Consider the following 26,465-nt stretch of genomic DNA (forward strand, 5'->3'; position numbering starts at 1 on the left):
TTCATTCCCTCGAGTTCAACTTATGTTCCCTGCCCATCCTTACTTCCTCATGTTGCCCCTCCTCACCGCTTCCTTCCCGGCCTGAAATCCCACCCGTGTAAGCACTGTAGCAGGTGCACAGTCCAGCCGTGGTGACAGGGCATGGGAGCCCCAGAAGTAGACAGATAATAACAGCACAATGTGCATTTTGCACTAAGTGCTGTGGGTGCCTAGGGGAAAATATGAGAGAGGGAGTCAGGCCCACTTCAGAAAGGAGACAACGGTTCAGCTGTATCATGGAAGATAAGTAGGATGTTTGGGGACAAAAAAGGGAGACGGATGTGCCGAGCAGACGATGCAGGGGGCAATGATGTCGTACTTCAGAGGAGATAACTGTGGAGCACTGAGAACAGCGTGTGGCACATAGTAGCCGCTCGGTAAGGGGTAGTGGCGATAGTAATATGTGTGCAAGGAGTTTCAAATACTCAGGACGGACAGAACGCAGGAAGGGAAGGTCTGGAAACGAAACTGAGGAGGTAGTCGGGGGATCTTTCTTCATGAAGGACTCGGCACAGTATGCTAAGGGAGTTAGACCTTTTTCTTCGTAGGATGTTTTAGCCAACCAATTTACCTGCTCTGTCATTCAGACACTCATCGTTGTCTCCATGGGAATGGTCTAGGTTAGGACACATTAACAAATAACCCCCAAGGGCCTAAAGCATCGAACATTTCTTTCTTTCTTTTCTTTTCTTTTCTTTCTTTTTTCTTTCTTTCTTTCTTTCCCTCTTTCTTTCCTTTCTTTCTTCCTTTCTTTCCTTCTTTCTTTCTTTCTTTCCTTCTTTCCTTCCTTCTTTCCCTCTTTCTTTCCTTCTTTCTTTCTTTCCTTCTTTCTTTCCTTCTCTTTCTTCCTTCCTTTCTTTCTTTCTTTCTTTCTTTCTTTCTTTCCTTCTTTCTTTCCTTCTTTCCTTCTTTCTTTCTTTTCTTTCTTTCATTCTTTTCTTTCTTTCTTTCTTTTTTTCCTTCTTTCCTTCTTTCCTTCTTTCTTTCTTTCTTTCTTTCTTTCCTTCCTTCCTTCCTTCCTTCTTTTCTTTCTTTCTTTCCTTCCTTCTTTCTTTCTTTCCTTCTTTCTTTCTTTTCTTTCTTTCTTTCTTTCATTCTTTCTTTTCCTTCTTTCTTTCTTTTCTTCTTTCTTTCTTTCTTCCTTTCTTCCTTTCTTTCATTCTTTCTTTTCTTTCTTCCTTTCTTTCTTTCTTTCTTTCCTTCTTTCCTTCTTTCTTTCTTTTCTTTCTTTCATTCTTTCTTTTCTTTCTTTCTTTCTTTTTTTCCTTCTTTCCTTCTTTCCTTCTTTCTTTCTTTCTTTCTTTCTTTCCTTCCTTCCTTCCTTCCTTCCTTCTTTTCTTTCTTTCTTTCCTTCTTTCTTTCTTTCCTTCTTTCTTTCTTTTCTTTCTTTCTTTCATTCTTTCTTTTCTTTCTTTCTTTCTTTTCTTCTTTCTTTCTTTCTTCCTTTCTTCCTTTCTTTCATTCTTTCTTTTCTTTCTTCCTTTCTTTCTTTCTTTCCTTCTTTCCTTCTTTCTTTCCTTCTTTCCTTCCTTCTTTCTTTCTCTTTCTTTCCTTCTTTCTTTCCTTCCTTCTTTCCTTCTTTCTTTCCTTCTTCCTTTCTTTCTTTCTTTCTTTCTTTCTTTCTTTCCTTCTTTCTTTCTTTCCTTCTTTCCTTCCTTCTTTCTTTCTCTTTCTTTCCTTCTTTCTTTCCTTCCTTCTTTCCTTCTTTCTTTCCTTCTTCCTTCCTTTCTTTCTTTCTTTCTTTCCTTCTTTCTTTCTTTCCTTCTTTCCTTCTTTCTTTCTTCCCTTCTTTCTTTCTTTCTTTCCTTCTTTTCTTTCTTTCCTTCTTTCTTCCTTTCTTTCTTTCTTTCTTTCTTCCTTTCTTTCCTTCTTTCTTTCTTTCTTTCCTTCTTTCTTTCTTTTCTTTCTTTCCTTCTTTCCTTCCTTCTCTCTTTCTCTTTCTTTCCTTCTTTCTTTCTTTCTTTCTTTCCTTCCTTCCTTCCTTCTTTTCTTTCTTTCTTTCCTTCCTTCTTTCTTTCTTTCCTTCTTTCTTTCTTTTCTTTCTTTCTTTCTTTTCTTTCTTTCTTTCTTTCTTTCTTTTCTTTTCTTTCTTTCTTCCTTTCTTCCTTTCTTTCATTCTTTCTTCCTTTCTTTCATTCTTTCTTTTCTTTCTTTCTTTCTTTCCTTCTTTCCTTCTTTCTTTCCTTCTTTCCTTCCTTCTTTCTTTCTTTCCTTCTTTCCTTCTTTCTTTCCTTCCTTCTTTCTTCCTTTCTTTCTTTCCTTCTTCCTTTCTTTCTTTCTTTCTTTCTTTCCTTCTTTCTTTCTTTCCTTCTTTCCTTCTTTCTTTCTTCCCTTCTTTCTTTCTTTCTTTCCTTCTTTTCTTTCTTTCTTTCTTTCCTTTTTTCTTCCTTTCTTTCTTTCTTTCCTTCTTTCTTCCTTTCTTCCTTTCTTTCCTTCTTTCTTTCTTTCTTCCTTTCTTTCCTTCTTTCTTTCTTTCTTCCTTTCTTTCCTTCTTTCTTTCCTTCTTTCTTTCTTTCCTTCTTTCTTTCTTTCTTTTCTTTCTTTCTTTCCTTCCTTCCTTCCTTCCTTCCTTCTTTTCTTTCTTTCCTTCCTTCCTTCTTTCCTTCTTTCTTTCTTTCCTTCTTCCTTTCTTTCTTTCTTTCTTTCCTTCTTTCTTCCTTTCCTTCCTTCTTTCTTTCTTTCTTTCTTTCCTTTCCTTCTTCCTTTCTTCCTTTCTTTTCTTTCTTTCTTCCTTCCTTCCTTCCTTCCTTCCTTCCTTCCTTCCTTCCTTCCTTCCTTTCCTCCTTTCCTTCTTTCTTCCTTCCTTCCTTCCTTCCTTCCTTCCTTCCTTCCTTCTTCCTTCCTTCCTTCCTTTCTTCCTTTCTTTTTTAAATTTTTTTATGTTTATTTATTTTGGAGAGAGAAACACACACACACAGAGTGCGAGTGGGGGAGGGGCAGACAGAGAGGGAGACCCAGAATCCGAAGCAGGCTCCAGGCTCCGAGCTGTCAGCACAGAGCCCGACACGGGGCTTGAACCCACAAACGGTGAGATCATGACCTGAGCCGAAGTCGGACGCCCAACCGACAGAGGCATCCAGGCGCCCCGAACATTTATTTCTTACTCATGTTCCAGACCCGTCACGGTACATGCCCAGTAGTGTCCTGTTTCTATGACCTGTGCTTCCAGCTTCTGTCTGAAAGCGATGCTGATCCCTAGTTCCATTTCATTGGCCACGGGAAGTCACGTGGCTATGCCCACTTCCAAGGGAACGAAGCAGGGCAGTCCTACTACACGGTGATGGGTACGTGGCTGCGCACATTTGTCAAAGCTCACAGAACGGTGTACGTAAAATGAGTGAATTTTACGGCATGGAACGTCTATGTTAACAGCTCTGACTTTGTTACAAACACTTTGGTGTATTTTTCAAAGAGCCAACTTAAAAAAAATTGTTAAAGTCATGATCCAGACAGCCACCTTAAATCTTATTTGAGCTCTGAAAAGTAATTTTATGGGGGCGCCTGGGTGGCGCAGTCGGTTAAGCGTCCGACTTCAGCCAGGTCACGATCTCGCGGTCCGGGAGTTCGAGCCCCGCGTCAGGCTCTGGGCTGATGGTTCAGAGCCTGGAGCCTGTTTCCGATTCTGTGTCTCCTTCTCTCTCTGCCCCTCCCCCGTTCATGCTCTGTCTCTCTCTGTCCCAAAAATAAATAAACGTTGAAAAAAAAATTTTTTTTAAATAAAAAAAATAAAAAAAAATAAATAAAAAGTAATTTTATGGATTCCCTTCAGAAACACCACAACCTGTGTTATGCTGCTACATGTTTAACAACCGGGAGTGTTTTCCCTCTGGGAGAGGGGACGGAAACCTGATATTTGCCTACTTGTATTATGTACATACTCCTACCGTGGCTGAGTTCAGGCTCCCAACATGGTGTCACAGAATCAAGCTGGGAAGAGAGGCACGCAATTTGAGCTAATTCTAGCATGCCACTAAAAATATTAAAATATGCTATAATTGAATCATAGCATTATAAGACATTATAATAAGCAGCGACATAATGACTGCCTTCATGATGTTCCAGGACTGCCTTGTAGAGATTCCCAGTTTGCTAGTAATGCAGAATTAACAATAACAATAATAATAATGCCAACTAGATACTGCAGTTTTGAAAAACAATCTGGTAGAATCATAAATTTAAAGATAGATGGGGCCTTGGAGTTTATCTAGTCACTTCGCCTTTGAGGACACACAGGAAGTCAAAGGCATGCCAACTGGCCGGTGGCAAAACCAGAGTGAAAACACAGGTTCCTGACTTCCTATTTCATATCTGTGGGTGGTTTTCCCCATCAGTGCAGGAACTCTGGGAGTCCAGGTTTTGAATGGGTACCATTGTTCCTGGTCCGCTTTCTGATATCCATCTTACAAGTATTATTTTTAAAAGCTCAAAACATTCAGCTCAGCCGCGCCTGTGGCAAACAAGGGGCAGGGACCAGGGGGTAGGGAGGCGTGTCAAGTGTTATTTGATAGCTATTGGATCCAAACAATGCGTTTCACCCCAGAGAGAATGCAGGATAACCTGACACCTTGTCTGAGGGCTGTGGTTCACCCCCAGGCACATGGGAGCCAGGTTTCTTGGGTTCCACCGACGGTGTGCTGCCCTAGCCTTTTCCACCCACCCCCCCCTTTCACCCCATGTTAACAAGAGCAAGGGCAACCCTGTGCTCAAAGCAAGGCCACTAAACATTTTCCCATCTCAACTAAACTTGGGGGTAGCTGAGAAGAATCTTCAGAAGAATTGATCCATTATGCAGGCCTCAAGGTAGAGTCGAAACCCGTAATAATAAAACTCTATCATAATAATGACTCTTTGGGGGCGACACCAGACTTGTCCCCAGATCTGTTTCAAAGTTGTTCGTACACTTTTTAAATGCCCCTTTCTTCTTTCTCAGCCTAACAAATTCTTGCTCTTCCTTCAAAGTCCGTGTCAATGTCACTTCCCTTTTGAAGACTTTTCTGACCTTGATCTTGGAGTACCTCCCATCCCCCCCTCTAAATTTATTACTCCATCTACCCTGCTCCTGGAACACTTTGTAGCTACGTTTTCTGCAGCTTGTATTATAGTGTTTTGTGATTATTTGGTCAGATGTCTGTCTCCTCAGCTAAACCAAGTACTCGCTCCTTGAAGTCAAGACCCATGTCGTTTTCATCTTTCATTTCCTGCAGCCCCATAGTGCCTGGCCTAGACCATGGTAGACACCAAGGCGAGAGGATGGGGAGTGAGGGATAGAAGGACAGAACAAGGATCCTTGTCGACTGAGAGCAAACACCCTGGGAAAAGTGAGGTTTCCCTGTGCCCATTCATGCCCTGAGCTATCAGATGACTGTGTACACTTGGGGCGGGGGGCGGGGGGTGGGCCAAGTCCCAACCTTACGGCGCATGAACATCATGAGGCACGTTTGTTTAAAATGTAGATCCCCGCCTCCCCTCCCCTACCTCAACTCTGACTTATAGATGTGAGAAGGGGGCCAGAAATGTGATATGTTCTTTAGATGGTCTGCAGGACACTTTGGCAAAGCACCGGTCTGATGATTTCAAAAACGCGGACGTGGTAGGGGCTGGGGGAGGGTGTAGGCTCCAGTCTGTACTCGCAGTGCTGTAGACAGTGCTCCACAGCCTGCCCTGTTTCTCCAGAAGCACAGGGAGCTGAAAGATCCAAGGGGAGTCATCTATAACTCAACCCAACTCACTCACGCCATAGTCATACAGAAGCAACACTGGCATTCCCCTTGGTCCAGGATATCTGGCAGACTTTTTGGCTCATCAAGGGTACCTCTGAACATTCTTGATTCTCGTACGTTATTTGATTATTCTGGGCTGTGGAATAGCCACCCAGGGTCCTTGCCCTAGTGATGGTCTGGCTCAGGAGCGTGAGATGTGGCCCTGGGCTCTAAGACCTCTAGCAAAGCGGGTGACTGTGGCCAGTGCCACTGTCGGGCACTCTCTGGGCCGACCTTGGGCCTCCTTCAGGCCGGCCGTCTTGTCCTGGCCACAGCAATAATGGCGCAGTGCCCTCTTGTCAAGTCACGCGTACCCTTGAGGCTGCCTCACACCCGGCGCCAGGAGCCGCCTCTGCCTTCAAAGCTGGGTAATAACGGGACTGTCACCTTGTTGCAGAGGGCCGCTCCCAGCATCCCCAGCCCCCGAGACCTTTCTCTAAGCCCTTCACGCTCCTGCGGACCCACCTGAGCCGATCTCAGAACCGAACTCTGGAACGATCTGACAAGGGCTGAGCAGCGTGTGTGTCACACTCGTTCACATCACCAAGTATGTTCGTTGCCCAGAGGACGATCATCTTACATTCCTACTCATTAAGTTACTATAATTATACCCACACGGGGTATAATTGATTTTAATTTTCACTCTGAGGTAGCTCCAGGTTACAACCGTGAGTCTCTCACCTTGGAGAACTCTCTCCCTTTATTTAGCATTTAAACGAGTATCAGGAGGGAAACACAAGAAGTAATTACGAGGAGAAACCAAGTGTTGAAAGGGGCAGTGTTTGAAGCGCTTGGCTGTCCTATGTGGCTCCAGTTCAGTCCGTGGGAAGTCAGCTGGGTGGCCCCAGGGAGCAAGGCGCCCCGACGTTGATGAATTGTACAGCGGTACCCGAGTCGTTCTAATGCGATTCTTGCCCACGGCTCAGTAGCCTCTACTTACGAATTAACACGTATTTTAAAACTCACGCACGCTACCTAAAGCTTCCAAACAAGTGGTAGTAAGGTTACAATTTCAACTGCCCACTCTTTTTCCCATCAACAATTTTAGTGGGCCACGTGGGCCATAGTCAGAGATCCACCTTTAACCTTTCAGAGTTCAGCCTCCTGTTCTTCGAGGTCCCAGAAGACACTGTCGATTTTCTCATTTGTGTTTAATTTCAAATTTTCCCCGTGACGGGCAGATACGACGAGGGGGTTGCTTTCAACAGGCTGTGAGTAGGGGTGTTTGTCGGATAACATGGAAGCGTTTATTTTTAGATTGTGAAGGTGCTAGAATTAGTGGGGTGTGTTGGTTCCCTTTGAGTCTCTAGGCAAATTACACAACTAAACAATTAGTTTACTAAGGGGGTGCCACCGTAGCTGACGGTATATATAACACACGCACACACCGACATGCTTCGCACAGGATTCCGCTGTTGACTGTCCCGTCTCTGTTCTCCCGTGGCTCCGATATTACGTAATTATCTGGTTACTTGTCTCATCCCTAACTTTTAACTTTTCAAGGGCGTCCATAGAACCAGTGCTAAAGTTCATGTCTGTTGCACATTTGAAGATGGGACGTGGTTTTGGCTAAGCCCTCGTTCTGGAAGCAAGGAAACTGAGGCCTTAAGACATCAGGTTACTTGGCTAAGATCATAACACAGGACCAAAAAAAAAAAAAAAAAAAAAAACAACATGCATGTGTCGTAAGCAGGAGACTTTCCAATCAGATCAAGATATTTATCAACTGTCCCCTATCAAGAGTCTCAGTTTCCCTCAGTCACTTGGACATGTGAAAGGATGTGCTTTTATTCTGGCAAATACGCCCAAGAAGATAAGTCATTTTGCTTTGGCCTTCCCCTTTGTCTATCTCACCTGCACAGTTCTTTGTGTAAGGATCCAAGGGTGTGGCGAAATATCAGAATTCGGGAATGGACGGATGTAATGCCCAGAAGACACATTTGTGAAATTCAACCAGTTAAGAACCCTGTTGCCTTGAATTGGACAGGGATTCTTTCACAAAAAGGTCTCCCCTGCTTTTGAATTAAGTTACACTAAACTGAGAGAGACCGGTTCCCTGTTCCCTTTCATGTGGTTTCAGGTTTTCCCAGGCATCTTGCGTCTCCCACGGTGATGCTCCTTGCCAGGACCGTGGTGAATCAGGAGTCAGGTTCACCCCCTCAGAGGGCTCTGAAAGGCTTGGGTCCACACGTTGTAACTTTAAAAAAATGTATTCTCAAGTATCTTTTGAAAGACTTGTAGGATTTTTTTTTTTATGTTTTTTATTTTATATATGAGAGAGAAAGACAGAGCATGAGCAGGGGAGGGGCAGAGAGAGGGGGAGACACAGAATCTGAAGCGGGCTCCAGGCTCTGAGCCGTCAGCCCAGAGCCCGACGCGGGGCTCGAACCCACAGACAGTGAGATCGTGACCGGAGCCAAAATCGGATGCTCGACCTACTGAGCCATCCAGACACCCCAAGACTTGTAGGATCTTTAGAAGAATTGTCATACTTCCTCCTTCGTGTGCTTTTTATCTTCACTTCTTTTTCACACGGTACTAATTCTCTTTCTCTTACTATGGCTCCCCCTCCTCTGGTTTCCCATGTCACTGGGAATTTTTATTTTCTTTTTTTCCATTTGAAAGGGGAATGTCACCCCAGAGAAATCAGCCCAAGGTGATCCTTGCTAATCCTTCTCCCCGTACAGATCAAACTTTCCCCATTCAACCCAACTCCAGGTTTCTTCATTAGGTCAGACCACCATGGATCAAGCCAGAAAGGCCCCCCAATTGCCTCAGGACATGAAACATCGGATTAATTGTGCACTGGGAGAGGGAATGAAGAATTCCTTTCTGAGGTCAATCAGCCCATTCCAGGAGCAAACCCACTTCACAGAGCAGCCCACAGCAGCAGGGACCTCTCTGCTGGGAAAGCCGTATACACCTACTAGGTGACACCAGCCTGACAGCACCTGCTAGTCAGGGTGACATCAGCCTAGAGCCCAGGAAGGTTCTGGCTCACCCTGCCTCCCCTCCTAGCATGCCAGGCTCACAGACATCCAGAAAAGCAAGAACAAACCTCCAGCAAACTCACAGGTAGTATAGGAGAAGCCTCTGGAGGCATGGATATCCTGTATTCAGAATTCTTCCGATTTTACCGCTGCAAGTAGTGACCAAACAGCCAATGAGGCAGCAGCAAGAGGAAGAGACCGGGAGGAGAGAAAAGAGGAGATGGAAGGAAAGGAGCCGTCACACAACAGAATACACCTGGCAGATCAACTATGTCAGCATCTACCCTCGGCCTCCTCCCTCTGTCACTAAGACAAATCAAGTACGGTTGCCCCTTTTCCAAACCAGCAGCTCCAATCTCACTGCAACCCTTAGTGTTTTTTGAAGCAGATTTCTCTTGGCACCTGCACATTGGAACCACAGGGCATCTCTTAAAAATGTCAATGCCTAGCTTCCTCCCGTAGATATTCTGGTGTAATTGATCTAGGGTGGCAAGTAGACATCTGAATTTTTAAAGACGACCCCCCCCCCAAGTTATTGTAAGGTGCAACGTAGTTTGGGAACCACTGCATTATTGGCCAGGTCATTCCTAACGCCCATACCTCACATACCCCCAGAACAGAACTTGAAGACACCCTCCGCTTCCTCCAAGGCACCCTTACCCTATTGTAACAATAGAAATGTGAGGGTAAATTCAGATCCAGCCAGTATTTACTGAGCACCTGTTATGTGCCATGCCCTGTGCTAGTTAGTGACTTCTTAGGCTTTGTCGTTAACCCAGCAGGTGCCCGTTTTAAAGGCAAAAAGTTGTCTTGTGAGATAAGGGTAACCATCTGATCTTTACGATCTGCGGCTTCCTGCTTCCAGGATGCTCCTCAGATAGAGTGATTTACAGGTACCTCTGTACTCATTTCAAACGTGAGAAAAGATGGTTTTACAAGGCCAGAAATGGGGGGGGAGGGGCGGTGGGAAGAAGTGAGATCCCAGGGGCTCGCCCCAACCACATTGAACTGACACATTTTACGATTACGATTACGATTTATGGTGAGCAAGACCGACATGACCATGTAGAATTTAGGGTTAAACGGTACCAAAAGAAAAGCAGTTACGTAAAGAATGGTCTGAGCTAAGCCAGACACAAAGAAAAGCTTCCTGGAGAAAGTGATGAGGGGCCCAGGGGAGGTTGCAAGGATGAATAGGAGTCAGCAAGGTGAACAAAGAGGAAGGATGATGTCAGATGGGATGGAGCGTATTCTAAGGGGTCCAAGTTTACAGCTATGGCCCCAGCTTACTGGGATTTGAGGCATATACTTATATAAACTCAAATTTTAAGCTATATACATATCAGAAGAATCTCTTTATTTTCGGGCAATAAGGGTTTGTATTCTCAGGACAGTGCCAACTATGGAGATGAATCAATACTGAAAATATGCCAAGAGGGAAAGGAACTTTCAGGTGTGAAATACAGCAGTGATGAACAGCAATGCCCTGCATAGGTAAAAGTTCCTGGGCGATAAACACTTTTCTTAGTCCTTGAACTGCCTTGAATGAGAACAAGGACTGGATACTATAGATTTCTATTATCCTATAGCGTAGAAATACTTTACGTCCCATACTCATTAAAACATTCGGGTGTCTATAAACTTACATTCATTTAACCTACCAATTAATATTCTTGGAACTGTGTTTTTCTCATAGTGGAAAAAATTTACCAATTGTTTCACTTTGTTTTATTTGCACAGGGAACCTAAAATACAAATGCATTATGCATAGCTCTCAGTACTGTATGTAACACTGCCTGCAACCAGGCAAGCAAGCTCAAAATAGCGGCACCCCCCCCCCAAGGACCCCTCCATCCCACACATGTATTCCTTCTCCTAAGGATCTTGGTAGTTGGTTGGTTTTTGGGCTTTTGCCAGAATGCAGCAGTTTTTGGAAGGATACAGGAAAATCAGCAAGAGGGCAGTTTCCTGTGGACTCATATTGTTTAAGATGTGTCCTTTGGGGCTAAGAGACTACTGTTTTTATCCATCACGGGGTTTAGAAAACAAGATGGGTGGATGCCAGGACCTTGTGTCTTGGGACTTCAGACTAACTGGCACCAGGGAGCTTAGAGGTCAGGATGTGGAATGCTAGGATTCAGATGACACCCTGGGCCCGGTCCATCGAGACGTCACAGCAACTCGGAGGGGCCCACAAGAACCAGCATGTTGTGTCCAATCTCTGCTGGTAGACAAACCTGAGAATGAGTGCCCAGAGGTCATGCCTTGCCTGCCTGGAACCGATGTCCTGAAGTGCACTTTAGGCCACCAACCATCACCTGTGACCAGTTATCCTCTGCTTACGTTTCCTCGTGTTTCCTCATCCACTGGCCCCGGATGCCTCATCGTGTGGAAGAGAAAGGACACGCAGTGGCCATCTCTGCTCCCTAGAGTGTCACCCAGGGCCAGGTGGCCAGACCACTCCCATTCTGCTTATGTGCGCCTCATTCAAGGATACCGCGGGATGCCACCAGCTACGTTTACTTAAAAAGTAGTTGTTATTCATAATAATCGTGGCAAACCTCTCCTGAGCTTTCGTTGCGTTTGGGGCACTGCAAACCCTGCGCGTGATCCGTTTTAATCCTCAGAACGATCCTGAGATTACGTGTCAAGTATTATAGTTTCCCGAACACTCGTACCACCGTATACTCATCAGCCTTACGTGGTTACAGCTGAGTGTGGAAAACGCTGATACTTCTAAACAGTAATGTAAATGGTAAATCTCTAAGAAAGGGATATATGTAGAATTTTTTGCAGCTTATTTAACCATAGAACAACTAGAAGCAACTGATATTATAAGGAATCCCAGTTTGAAACCCAAGTGATGGTAGAGAACAAGGGGGTCGGCACAAAATACGCGTCACGTCCTGTGAGTGGTCTAAGAACAGTTGGGAAGAAGGAATAAATCTAAACCATCACCGCTGAATTTGGCGTGACTGTCTTTGAAAATGGTCACTCGTGATGTACCACGGATGGCCTGGGGACCCCTGAAAGTAGCTGAGGGTGTGTTTTTGGAAATGTGCCCTCTGCTCCACAGGGCTCCAAAAAAGTCTGCTGTATCCCAGGAGCAAGGAACTCCATCCGCTCCCAACACCCAGTCATAATACGCAAGGCGAGGAAGTCGAGAGTGAAGAGTTTGAGCCCGTTCACACGTTCACAGGCTGGCCTGCTTCCGTTCATCACAGTCCCCAAGAGCCCGAAAGGCTCTTTCCTCAGCGCAACGCTGGAGCCCAGGACCGAACTACCAGCCACGTTTCTATCCCAGAACCAATATAAGTTGGTTCTTATAATATAAGAACCAATATAAGTTCTTCCTCCACGCAGTTTGCTTTCTGCGAATTCACCTCCCAAAATACACCCTTCGTCCCATTTTTTTCTTCTGCTATCGAAATATTTCAAGATGCAAGCCTGTCTCTGCAGCACTGACAGATCTTCGACGCAACCCCCACCATATGTCATGAAGAGCTGCCTTCGGTGATCAAAATACTTACGGCTTATGCTTAGCTCTCTAGTGGTCTGGTCAAATTAAAACGACCGTATGGTTTTAATTGTGGCCGGTCAGAAAGTTATTTTTTTGCCACATCTCTTAAAGGTAGTCTTAGTTATACTCGGATGTCAACGCCCTCCTGAGATCAGGCCTTGCTTTGAAAGCATCACCTGCGTGATCACTAAAGTTAATTTATTCATTAGATTATATATGCATACATACATATAAATGATGCCAGGCATGGATCTGAGCAATTTACAGCTTACAACTTAAATTGCACATTTAATCATCTACGGGGTACCTACAATTATCCACGCTTTGCATTTGAGGAAATGAGGCACAAAGAAGTTAAGTGACTTGGCTGGTGTAAGGTCATCTGGCTTGGGAAGGGTTGGAGCAGGAATTTGAACCCAGACAACTTTGCCTTGAGTCTACTCATAACAAGGAATTCTTATCAAGCAAAAACTCGTAACCATTTTTATTTTTTTATGTGTATATCTATTTTGAGAGCGAGCAAGAACAAGGGAGGGGCAGAGAGAGAGGGAGAGAGAATGCCAAGCAGACTCCACGCTGTCAGCACAGAGCCCGACATGGGCCCAATCTCATGAACTGTGAGATCATGACCTCAGGCAAAATCAAGAGTCAGACTCTTGGTTCACTGAGCCACCCAGGCACCCTAACCCTTCACCACTTTTAGAGTTTAACTGCCATTTCTATGACCATGGGGTCTGAGAAGCGCTCAGCATTTTCAACTGTAGTAGCACATTGCCAATTACAGTGTTAGCTTCTTACACAGCTCTTGAGGAGATGGAGGGGAACCTTTACTTATTGATTAAAAAAAAAATGGAGCCGTGTTTTATTTTTATTATGGCAAAACTGAAGTTAAAAAAAGTTAAACTAGGGGTGCCTGGGTGGCTCAGCCGGTTAAGCGTCCGACTTCGGCTCAGGTCATGATCTCCAGGTCCGTGATTTCGAGCCCCGCGTCGGGCTCTGTGCGGACAGCTCAGAGCCTGGAGCCTGTTTCAGATTCTGTGTCTCCCTCTCTCTCTGACCCTCCCCCGTTCATGCTGTGTCTCTCTCTGTCTCACAAATAAATAAACGTTAAAAAAATTTTTTTTTAAAAGTTAAACTAGAAAATAGAAGCTCTGCTATCCCAAATCATTATTGATATATTACAAAATCTAAATTCTGATAGCTATATTATACATGTCAGGATGTAATTTTATGGGTCTAAATAAGTTTCTTTAGAGAAAATCTATGTTGTACAACCATAGTTATTCTTTATTCCTTTGGCTCCTGTTACAAACAATAATATCTACGATAGAAACAGTATTTTTCTTTTAAAACTTTTATTGCTCTTGGCTCAAGGTCAAAACTCTTCAGAGATTTAACCTAAGTCATGTCTTTTTTATGGAATAACGTTCTCATGTATCTTGGGAAGACTTTAATTCGTATCAATGAAGGCCATTAAATGGCATGTTTTAGGCTCCACAGAGAGTGAATCCTTCCTGTTAGGTGAAGAGTTTTCATTTCCAATAATGTTACTTAACTACTTAATTTTGTACATCTGAGAGTTTCTTTAAATATAGCTATGAGATCCACAGAGGACTCTAAAACTTTTATATTTATCCAGTTTCTAGTTATGTCTAAAACTCACCTAATCTGTTTCCTAAGATAAAGCCCTCCTAGTACAAAATGAAACTGATGCAAAATGGAAAAAAACATAGTTTTGTACATATATATGTATACACATATAATAATAATAATAATAATAATGTATAAATATATATATTTCCATAGCAAAAGTTTGGTTTTTTTCTCATTCGAATCACAAAGGTAATACAATTAACGGAATTTTGAAACATAAAGAAAATATAGGCATTGGTCTACTTCCTTACAGTGATTTCTGTATGAGTTTGGATTTTTATATATATGTATAAGCATAGCACATTTATAATTTTGTATCCTGCTATTTTTACATAGCATATTTCAGCCATGTTACTGTATATGCTTCACAAACTTCATTTTTGCCTGTTGCTTGGGTGTCATACTTATTTAGCTATTTCCTAAAGTTAGGCTATGCACAATATATTCCATTTTTAGCATTAGAAATGATGCTGCTCTGAATGCCATTCTGTATTTAGGGTCATTTCCTTAGGATAGATTCTTAGGAATTGAATTAGAGAACTTAAAGATAATAATATTTTGAAACTCTTCATACACATGTCCGAATTACTTTCTAAGATGATTTTAACAATGTACATTGTGTGACAATTTCCTGCCTTTGTTTGATGTGTGTGTGTGTGTGTGTGTGTGTGTGTGTGTGTGTGTGTGTGTGTGGCTTCGCTTGGGCATCCTGGGAGAACATGATATTGACCAGATCTGGTGTTGCATACAGGAAAGAGCTTGGATCTCCAGTCAATGTCCTGTCTCTACAACTAACTGGCTGTGTGAATCTGTGCAACTAACTTGCCATTATGCTCTTTGTGAAATAGGGAGATTGGATCAGACCAGGCACATTCACTTATTTATAAACCTTTGTTGAGTGCTCTTGGGAGTTCCTTTTGCTAAAGAGATTAGAAAATATGGATGCAGCAAATCCTTTCTCAGGACATTACATCCTACTGGGGGACAAATATGTGGAGGAAGAATCACATGAGATTTAGGAGTAGGACCTCCAGAGCAGCTCTTCCCACGTTCCAATCCGACTTAATAGTTGCACAACTTGAGTACTGAAAGCTCTCTTAGCTCAGTTATGAAATGGGGATGATAATATGTGTCATGAGACAGATTAAATGAGGCAATGGTTAATGTGCCCGGCACAATACGTGCTCACCAATTGTTAGGACCATTGTTTTCTGTTTCATTGCTGTTGTGATTCTAATCTATTTTGTAGGTTTCAAGTGGTGGGGAGCATATTGCAGAGGGATGCCTTCACAAAAGAATATCATGTGTCCAGAGAATGGGTCCCAGGTTCTGAGTATTGACAAAATGTGGGAAGCAGTAAGAGGCACGGTCTCCGAGCAGGGTCAGAGTCACGGGCCACATCTAAGATGCTTTCTGGTCCTAATAGGCTATTGTGGTCACTTCACAGAAGTGGAGTGGACCTCCCATGCAAAATTTGGTTTGGTGTTGAAATTGATGATGCCACACGCCCGTCAAGAGGATACGAAAAGTATAATTACTCACTTAATGAGGTTCCCTAGGGCGAGCAGGACAGACCTTCCAGCTGGTTTGAAGAGGGCTGGAGACAGCTACAGGGTACAACTTTAGGCTGGTTAGGGGGAGACTTGTGTTGGTTTTGACTTCCCACTGGCATCGAGGGAGGGGGCCCGCAGGCCTTCTGATTGACCTGAAAGCTGTCAGCAGTCAAATAACCAAAAATGAACTCAGACTCTTTATTACATGGGCCATGGTTTTATGGTGGACAAAGGAAATCTCAGTGGCTTTCTTCTCTTCTTACAAGGGAAAACAGCCTCTCTCGACCCCACCTCTCGCCACCCCTTCCTGCTGCTGTTCCCCTGGCTCTCCATGCACCCCCGTACCGGCTCCACACCACCCCAAATGTGCTCCTCCCCTGCTCTCTCAAAGTTTCTGCGATCAGGCTTCCCCTCTCCACTCCTTGGAAACTGCTCCTGTCAAGGTGACCACTCACTCTCATGGTGCTAAATCCTTTGGTCCTTTCTCAGTCCCCATCATACCCGACCTATCAACAGCATTAGATACAACTGATCCTCTCTTCAGTCAGCTTCCAGAATATCAAATTTGCCTTCTCTTTCGCTTTGGTCCGTTTCCTTCTGAATTTCCTGACCCCATAATAGCTGGAGTGCCCCGGGGCTCAGTCCACGAGCCTCTGCTCTTCTGTGAGACTCCCTTACTGTGAATCCATTGCCCCATGATAACTCCCAGGGGTGTATCCCCAGCATCTGTCTCTCCCTGGAGCTCCAGGTTTCCATGTCTAGCTGCCTCCTCCATGTTAAACACCCCCAATGGAGTTCCTGACGTTCTCCGTCACTTTTCCCCCTTTTGTCATCTTCTTCCTCTCATTCGATAGAAACTCTATCTATTTAGTTAGTCGGGTCCCAAACTGTGTCATCATCCTGGAGGCCTCTTTTTCTCTTGCACCTCACACCTGGCCTGTCCCTTCATCCTGGGAACTCCGCGTTGACAAGCTGTCGAGAATCTGACCGCCGCTCACCACCTCCACCGCTCCTACCCGCGTCCGATCCGCTGTCTTCTCTTCACCTGCATTTCCACAATAGCCTCCCAACTGGTCTCCCTGTTACCACCTTCGCCCTCCTATGGTCCTCAACGCAGCAGGCGGAGCAACGCTCGGTAAGCGTCACTCAGATCACAGCACAGATCCACTCAAAGCCCTGCCGTGGCTGCTCGCATCCCTCCGAGTAAAGATGGGAGTGTCCTTTGCGGTGTCACCTTTTCAGTGAAGCCTCTCCTGACTATCCTGTTTTGAATTGCGCCCTCTATCTCTAGCCTGTATTCTCACTTTGCTTTTCTTCCTAGCGCTTCTCCCCTTCCGGAACAGTATATAATGTATGTATTAGTTCTGTTTGTGTCTGCTCTCCAGGAGAACGGAGACCTTTGTCAGTTGTTCACTACTCTAACCCACTGATGTTAAACAGGGCCTGATATATAATTGGTGTCTAATAACTCTTTGCTGAGGGAAGAGAAGGGAAGGGAAGGGAAGGGAAGGAGGAAAGGGAGGAGAAGTGTCTGTATCACCACACACACTCTGACATTCAATCTGAGAAGGAGCTACAGGGTCATAGGCTTGGCATAAGGCCGGTCAACCCACAACTATGAGGACCAGTAGTGGAATTTGAAAATCCCAGTCACCGCTCACCCAGGAGACCAGAAATAAACTTCGATTCGTATTCGGAATTTGCAGGCATCCGTGTTTCAGAACTGCTGGGTTCAGAAATACCCCCAGGAGCTATATCAGGGCAGCGTGAGCTGCACAGCTGTGGATGGCGTCAGAAACTATTTTGTTTGGGTGATTGTTCGCTGTAAAAGCTCAGTAGGGGATTTGAGATATTTTTTGTGTGAAACTGCGGAAAAGCCACTTCATCGGAATCGTTGTCGTTTGCAACATAGGAGCGTTCGCGTGCAGAAAATAGCGGGTCAGTTTGATTTTTTTCTTTCGATAAAGGTGTGCCTTACCCCAATTGCTTACCAAAGAACCTGGTGGAAAAGTAGCTTGAGGCTCTGTTTGGCGCGTTCTGCTCTGCAAATTGCCATGCTGTAGTGTGACAAGAAAATATAATTCAGCAAACCTACAGTTTCTGGCAGGGTTCTCAGGGTCAGCTGCCGTGAGCGGCAATGGCAGTGAAAGGGTAAGAGAGAAACACACCAGGGTTCTCCTCTTCAGTTGGGTGCCGTAAGCCAGAAATTGAGCATCTCTGACTTTTGTGATAAAACCCACGAGTCAATCACTTTGAGCACCTACTTCTCCGGCCAGAACTGGGAAGGCACACGACAGCAAGGAAATACAAAGAAAAGGAAATGGCTATGGAATATGAGAAAAGAAAGAAAATAGCAGCTGAGAATTTCGCAATAGTGGCTTCTCCCTTAAAATGGGCACTGTTTCCCTGGGTCTTAGTTGTACAAAAGGTTACCTAAAATATTCGAAAGCCGTGCTAAGGCACTCGATTCCGCAAATGCTCCTCTCTCTCAAAAATAACCCTGCCGGCCTTTCTTAAACTTGGCATTTGAGAAACCTAAGGGTTTTGAAGTTCTTGTTTAAGCGAATGGATTACTACACTCCGATGCACAACTTTCTTTTTCCTCCTTTCAAGAACCACACACAAAAACAAAGCAACGACAACTGCATGGTGAAATGTGTGAGAGGCTTCACATAAGCTGGAAATTCTGTCTCGCAGAGTACCTCCTGTGTCCACATCTAAGGAGCCCATGAGACACATCAGCACTTAGGCAAAATTGTTGACCTCAGCCTCAATAAAGCAGCTGGAGAAATAGTATGGGAAGGACGGTGATTATACCATTACACGCCCACTCAACCCAAGAAGTATCCAACTATTTGTTTTCCTCCCAGTAAGGTGCTTTGGTCCATTTTAGAGCCCACACGGGTTCTTCCGTTTGGGGTGAACGTTGGCTGCTGCGCGTAAAGGGAAATGAGTCGTAAAAGAGGCAGGGAGACCAGTCCTTCGGCCCTTTGTGTCTCTCGTATTGAGAGTGGCCATCTGTCCCCGGAGAACAATTGGAGTGGCAGCTGGGTATGTTGTGCCATCAGAAATAAAACCCTCTTCTTCTCGGACCACGGCGCAGCAGGCTTGGAGGTCGCCAGGAGTTTTAGGAGTCGGCCAGGGCAGCTGGTGGTACCTGATATTTTCAGTGGACTCCGACAGAGCCAGGATCCTGCCTCTCTGATGAGGGCCTGGGCAGGAGGGATGGCAGGGTGCCCCCCCCCCGCCCTCTCTCGTTTCTTTAGCAGTCATGGGGATGGGTTTGCAGTTCCCTCATATCCCTGGATTGTCTTCTTCCTCTTTCAGGGCTGAAAACCACAAGCAGAGAATACAGCAAACACAGGGAAGTTCTGAGGGGGAGCAAGGAAAGATTCATCTGGCCTAGTAGTTTTCAGAGTTCATGGGATCAGCTAGGCTGGGCTTAGTGGCATTAAGAAAAGAAAACCGGCCCTTTGATTATCATTCAATAATTGGGGCTACTCTTCACTTAGAATTTCTGTTTTTTTCACTGACCAACAGGAATAGAGAGGCAGATCTAGGATGCCCCAGCAAAAACCTTATTGCCTACCTCTTATCCGCTAGTCCTATATATGTACATGCATATGCGTGTGTGTGTGTGTGTGTGTGTGTGTGCATGTATATATTTTTTCATTTCAAGCTGACTGAATGCCTCAGCATCTTAGCCGAGTGTCTCTGGGCGGGACTTCGTGTTTTGTGGCTTTGAAGAAATACCGTGCAGTCCAGACTCATCACCCAGCTCCAGAACCCCAGACCTGTGTGTGGGAAGTGAACTGAGGGTCGAAGAAAAATACGAGAACGCGCTGACTCTTGTAAAACTTGTAAGTCGTTTTAATGGAAGGCAAGAAAAGTAGAAAGATGCAAAAAAAAAAAAAAATGAGTATTTACTCTTCATGCAACAAAACTTTCATGAGCGCCAAGCTAGGGTTGGTGTCCTGCTAATCCGTCGAGATGCGTTAATAGAAGAACTGTAGGGAGTGTGCCATTTTAAAAGTTTTTAAAGAGGTCCCTGGGAGCAGAGAGGAGAAACGAGTCCTTGTGTCAGTGAGCAGCTAGCCACCGCTGTGGATCCACTAGAACCAAAGTGTCAGGGATTCCCATGGAAAGAAAACCAAGACACTGGCTTCTCTTCCCCTGGACATTGCCTGTTAGGACCTCAGTTTCCTTAATTGTCAGATGACGATAATGACACCCACTCTACCTTCCTCGTAGAGGAAAGATATCATATCATACAATGTACCCCACAAATATGTGATGCTACTTTTAATTTTATGCTCGTGCCAAGCCTGGTTGTGTCCCTTAAGGCCTGATCCTGCAGGGTCTCCCTGTTTCCAGGGCCCCATCTTGTGACACCAGAAGCCCGACAACTTGGTCAAAAGGAAACCTAAAGAGCATGGCACCTGGATTTTATTTATGTGTTCATTTATTCATTCATTCATTCATTCATTCATTCATTGCATGCAAGCAGGGGGGGAGCAGAGGGAGCAGGAGAGAGAGAGAATCTTAAGCAGGGTCCACGCCCAGCGCTGGTCGGGGCCAGGCGACTCAGGGCTCTATCTCACACACCATGAGATCAAGACCTGAGCCGAAATCAAGAGTCCGACGCTTAACCAACTGAGCCACCCAGGTGCCCTGACCCCTGGATTTTATGTCAAAGACTCGCAGAAGTAAAATGACTAGGTAGACCGGCAGTGATGTGGCCCTCTGACATCAAGATATTTTATAGCCATGGACGTTCATTCATTCATCCAGTGAAATTGACTAAGAGCCTACTTTGTGCCAGGGGCGAAGTATGGCCCGGGGGTCTTATTTGTGATGAAAGCACACGCAGCTCCTGATGTCATAAAGCTAGTTGTCTAGAAGGGGTCATGGATAATAATTTTAAAAGCATACTAATAGCTTATGGTTATGACTTCTCAAGGTGACAGGAGGAAAGGGATCGGAGGCAAGGCTGGAAAGGTGGCAGGACCGGACGCGGGCCCCTGTAGGTCATGGTATGGATTTTTGCTTTTAGCTTAAAAATCCATGGAGGTTTTAAGCAGCACAGTGGGAGGTGGGGGCGGGGTGGCATAGAAACATGGTCACACTTTGTGTTTGAAAAGGTATTGATTCCTTTGCGGGAGGGGAGGGCGTTCACTAAGCATTTACCGCGTGGATATCTCCATCTTCTCTAGCCATCCCCTGGGTTGAAGCACTTGGGATTAGTGCCTCGGCTTTCCATGCCGGGAGCATTTTAGAATCCCCTGGAGGATTTTTTAAAATCCAGGGTCCATCCCCAGAAATCTGGATTTAATTGGTCAGAGATGGAATTGGAACATGGCTTTTGTTTCTTTGTTTGTTCCCAGGTGATTCTAAGTATCTTCAAGGTTGAGACCGATAGGTTCAGTGGAAAGCACAAAATGGGTCCTCAAAGTGTGGTCCCAACATCAGCATCACCTGGGAGGCTGTTAGAGATGCAGATTCTTAGGCCTGATCTCCCATTGATGGAGTCAGAAATGCTGAGGCTAGGGCCCAACAGTCTGTGTTTTAACAAGCCTTCTGGGGGTTCTGAGGTTGACCCCAGGGTAAGAAGCACTAAACGGTAGAGGGGTCACAGGCGAGAGAACCCAGAGCCTGGATCTGATTCTAGATCTAGCTGTAGAGAAGCCCTGTGATGGGATGGGAGCGAAGGGCACACAAGTCATTAAACTTCTCTGACCCTCAGTTTCTCACCTGCGAAAAGAGCAGGCAGGATTGGACGAGCCCAAAGGTGGTCTATGATGTCAAGGATTTATTATCTGGGCACACTAAACCCAAGAAAGTTTTTATAAGGTACTTTTACAAAATCCATATATTTTTTTCCTTTTTTTCAAGTTTTATTTAAATTCTAGTTAGTTAACATATAGGATAAAATTGGTTTCAGGTGTAGAATTGAGTGATTCATCACTTACATACGTACAACACCCAATGCTCATCACAAGTGCCCTCCTTAATACCCTACAAAATCTGTCTTTCTATATAATGGCAGTAGAATGTAGTCATTGTAGGAAACTCAAAAAGTACAGAAAAGAAAGAAGAAAGTAAATGTCATTTAAAATATCTTCACCCAGAGATGACGGTTTCTTTCCTCCAACAGTAAGCTATGCTGGAGATATTCTGGTGTGTTTTCTTCGGATATTCTCCGTGAATGTACTTAAAAAAGTGAGAGTCATACTAAATATGTTTCAAGAGGCTACTTCTTACCCAACTATTATCTCAGGAGCATATCCCTTCATCATTAACAGTTATTTTAATCATCTTTGTTAGTGCCTACGTGATAGTCCATTACATGTTTTTACACCATAATTTAACCTCTCCCTATCGCGTGGGTAAGCCTTTTCTCATTGCTTGATACTATTGTTACGATGAATATCTATCTCTTTACCTATGTATCTTTTCTACTTAATTCTTGGTCTGAAGACCTTCTTAAGAGAATCCTGGAAATACAATCGTCGGATCAATACACATGAGACATTTGATACGTTGCCAACTTTTCCCCCCAGACTCGAGCTACTTCACGCAGACATAGCCAAGTATCAGAGAGCTCTCCTCACGACCCCCCTCGCCAGCCTTAATAGTATTGATTTTCATTTCCTATACCTCCACGAGGCAACAGCTGCCTATAGCTGCAGGGTAGTGTTTGCATCAGGGGCAGAGGTCAGGCTTTCTCGCTCCCTAAGGGGGACTCAGACTCCAGGGACAGAGAAGTGAGAGAGGCCCCAGGAACGTAAGAGCTGGGGCTGGAAGAGTAAAGAGAGAGTCGCCAGGGATGGATGGTGACATTTTCAATGAACCCTCCTAAAAACGCAGAGTGGACTTTACTTGAAGTCTGTGGAAGAATTGCAGATTGGTGAGAAATCACCTTTTCTAGAAATTGGTACTAAATGAGGCAAAATGTCATGGTCCCCAGAGGTGGGCTTGCCTGAGCCAAGGTGGAGAGGGGCTATTGGGTGGATGAATTCTGAGGTCTCGTCTGGGTTTATGATGCTAGGTGACTAAAGTCAGCACAGAGGGAAGGGTATGCCTCTTTCTCCCACCATCTTTCTCTCCTGGGCACTTTACATGCACACAAGCACCCCAGTGGGTTTCGTTTTCCCACGTCTTCCTGCCCACCGACCCACCATTGCCCCCCTCTCTTCATCTGACACCCTTCCAACTGCCTTCTTGTTACCTGATTCTTTCTTGGCTTTGGGATCCAAGCCATAGAAAAAAGGACAGTGAGAGGCCATAAAAAATAGAATCCCAACCCTTATTTATAAAAAGGAAAAAAGGAAGTGGTAAGCTTATTTCACTATTTATTTATAGTCCCACCTACTTCCAAAAGTATCTTAAGTAGTGCCTGCTTTGGAAGAAGCCTCAGGGAAAACAACATTCTCCTCTGTAAAAACCAGACCAGGAACACCAGGCCTGGGAGTTGCTAATGGTTAACAAGGGAGATGAGAGTAATTTTGGCATTTAACCCCTGGATGTTTTTAAATGTGGGCATTATTTGAATGAGGCTGTTTAGAGGGCGATTAAAAGCATAGATTGATTATTTACCCAAAACAACTGAAAATAGGTGTTCAAGCAGAAACTTATTAGCAGCATTATTTACAAACAGCCAAAAGGTGAAAATAACCCAAATCATCAACAAAATGTATTATATCCACACAATGGATTGTTATTCAGCAAAAGTCAGTGAAGTATTGATACATGCTCTGATACAGATGAACCTTGAAAACATTTTCCTAAGTGAAGGAAGCCAGACACAAAAGGCCATATATCGCACGATTCCATTTATATGAAATGTTCAGAATAGGTAAATCCATAGAGATGGAAAGCAGATTGTGGTGACCAGGGGCCTGAGGAAGAGGGGAACGGTGAGGGACCGCTTAATGGGTTTGGAGTCTCATGTTGGATGATGGAATGTTCTGGAACTAGGTAGTGGTAATGATTGCAGAATATTGTGAATGTACTTAATGCCACTGAATTGCTGAATTGTACACTTTAAAATGGCTAAAATGGTAAATTTTGTTATGTGTATCGAATCACGATAAAAAATAAACGTATTCTTAGCAAAAAAAAAAAAAAAGCCCAGACCTAGTTAGCTGTGCCTGGGTTCTAATCCCAGCTGCCCAGTTCCTCTCTGTAAAGTGGGGATAACTATAACAGTACCTACCTCATAAATCTTAAATGAGTCAAGCTACGTGAAGTACATACGTGCCACATGGGAAGCGTACTGTAAATATTTGTGTTATTAACCTAACCCAGCTATTCTCCACTGGGGGCAGTGCTGCCTCAGAGGAAAACTTGGCAATGTCTGGAAAGATGGTTGATCACCACCGTTGGGCGTTCTGATGGCATCGGTGAGTAGAGGCAAGGGGTGCCACTCACCGTCCTATGATGCACAGGACAGCCTCCCCCAACAGAGGATTATCTGGTCCCAAATGTCAGTGGTTCCAAGGTGGAGAATCCCTCATTTAAACTGAGCATGCGGGGAAATGTGCTCCCTCCAACGGACGTGTGGCTAAAAATAGGTCAGACAGAAATTTTTGTTCGAAAGGACTGCCCGCCAAAGTGCGACGTGCCCACCATGTATAGAGAACATGTATTAGTCATTGTGGGGGATATAAAAGAGGCCAAGGCACCGTCCTGGAGATACTTGGGTGAAGAAAAGCTCTGTGTGATGGAATTATCTGAGAGGGAAGTTTTACCAAGAGATGTTTGTAATCATTTTTCCTGTAGTAGATGGGTGATCTGGGGTCATCCACCCCACACACAATAATGCTCACTCAAATGCCAGCACTTCTGGTTTCTTGTAAAGATGCATCTTAAGTGACCAGTGTGTGCAGCTCCTTCACGCATCTGAATGGGTCTTATGTTTGGGTAAATTGTATGGAACAAAGATCTGAAAAACAAATCACTGTCACGAATAGAAATCAAAATTTCTTGTTGGAAGGGCACAGACACGAGAAAGTATCAAATTTCCTTATATTCAACCGCCATATCCCAAAAGGAGAAAGGAGACCCGTTTTCCCACTTTCCGTTTAAAGAGGTGTCTTATCAGATTCTAAAACCGTATCCCCGTATGATTAGCCTAGTGTAGGTCACAGACTCAGTTCTTACACAGAACGGCTCACCGTCTAAAGGTCTCTGTGGACCCGCCAGCAGTGAAGACTTGGGGAAGGACCCTTGTTCCTTCTTTTTGCCTTTAGGCTAAGGATTACAAGCCTCTCAAAGATCTGCCATGCCTTCACGCAATCCCTGTGGATGGCAGATGTCCTTTCCAGGGGGGCAACGGGAAGGAGGAGTCTGGTGGGGCCCATCAGGAAGGCAGATCCCTGGAGGTTCAGGTCCTTGGAAGCTACTGCATGGTGACGGGGGATCATAGGTACATCTTGGCAACTTACAGTCACTGCCTACCATGGCAAGGAATTATATTAGATACTCTTGATGGTGAATTTGACATAGAACGTGTCACAGTGACTTCTCAATAGGGCAAGGACAGGTATAAAGCACTCTAATGTAAGACAGAAAGGGACGACGTGTAAGAAGGAAAACGTGGGGGAAACCCTATGGGATCTCAGAGGAGCGTGTTGGCTTCTGGTGGGGAGTTTGGAGAAGCCCTTTTCGGAGAGGGCGGCATGTGGGTGAGAATGCGAATGTTTTGGGGCACCTGGACTTGTAAAATGATACCGCGGTATGCTAAAGAACGGAGCCGGCCACCCAGGTGAGTGTGTCAGAGAGAGACTTTGTAGGATTTGTGGAGGGGAGTGGAGAGAAAGGCGTGAGCTGGGTAGATGGAGATGAGCTCGTGAAAACCCCCCCATGCCCCAACACCATTAGGCCGTGGGGAGTCACTGACACTTTCTGAACAGGTATAAATGGACTAGGAAGACGACTGTACAGCTGGGTGTGAGGTGTGCTGCGGAGAGAGCGTGGGGCAAGAAGGGGAAGAGGGGGCAGGCTTGTTAGAGCAGGACACGACGGCAGGATGTGGCACCACATCGGCTCCCTTGGGCGCCAGGACTGGGTATTCGGGAACCCAGGTGCTGGACACAGATACTCTGGGCTCTAGTCCCGGGCTGTGCCCCGTAAGCCAAGGGCACGTCCTCAGGCAAATCGCTTCACCTCTCGGTGCCTCAATCTCTTCATCCAAAAACATGGGAAGAGAAGTCTTGTTTGTCATACACATGAGCTGCACAGTAAATGAGTAAGGGCGTCTAATACGCTCTGAATATTGTCTGGCCCAATAATGATATCGTGCTCAGTGGTTCAACATAAAGTTGGCTCTTATAATCCCTGAAGGTAACAAGGGTGACCTGGAAGGATGCCCTTCTGAACCAAGGTGGAATGACGGTCGTTGTCAGGAATAAAGAATTACACGCGAAAACACTGACCTTGCGTGATTCTTCACAAGGCTGCTTGGAGGGGCTGGGGTGTGGGGCCATGTGTCAGTAGAAGACAGGATGGCTTCCGTGGACTGTATATCTACATGACGGTCCAGCCCTCTGCACTCTCCTTGCGCCCTCGTTCCAACAGCATTGATTTTACCATCAGGCATCGGCTGCATTAACTTTTGTCAGCAGATCAGGAGTACTCCCAAGACACAATGATTTCCTCACTGCTCTAGTGGAGAGACCCGGGACTAAAAACTTTAGTCCCTAGTGAGACCATCAAACAGATGAAGCTTGAAAACCCATCGGGAGCATCAGGCTTAGGCCCTAAAAGAATGAACATTGAAGGGGTTATAGTTCAAATAAAAGCGACTTTGATGTTTAGGTTTGAATGAAGGAATAGTGACTTGTCTGCATGCGTGCGGAGATTGGCGGGGGAAGAGACACAGGAGGGTGCCTTGGAGCAATACACCCTACCTTTTATGCCGAAACTCTGGTTGTAGATGGAACTCTGTGCT

At 44.9% G+C, this 26,465-nt stretch overlaps 1 protein-coding gene across 1 annotated transcript in view; it reads left to right on the forward strand.

The window, feature by feature from the left end:
• CHN2 (chimerin 2) overlaps positions 1 to 26,465 on the forward strand; it is a 305,093-nt gene that overhangs the window by 242,508 nt on the left and 36,120 nt on the right. The window lies entirely within an intron of this gene.

The sequence above is a fragment of the Lynx rufus genome, unplaced genomic scaffold (genome assembly GCF_022079265.1).
Source record: "Lynx rufus isolate CCGP_SWC_20201006 ecotype Redwood Valley unplaced genomic scaffold, mLynRuf1.p SCAF_4, whole genome shotgun sequence".
Classification (NCBI taxonomy): domain Eukaryota; kingdom Metazoa; phylum Chordata; class Mammalia; order Carnivora; family Felidae; genus Lynx; species Lynx rufus.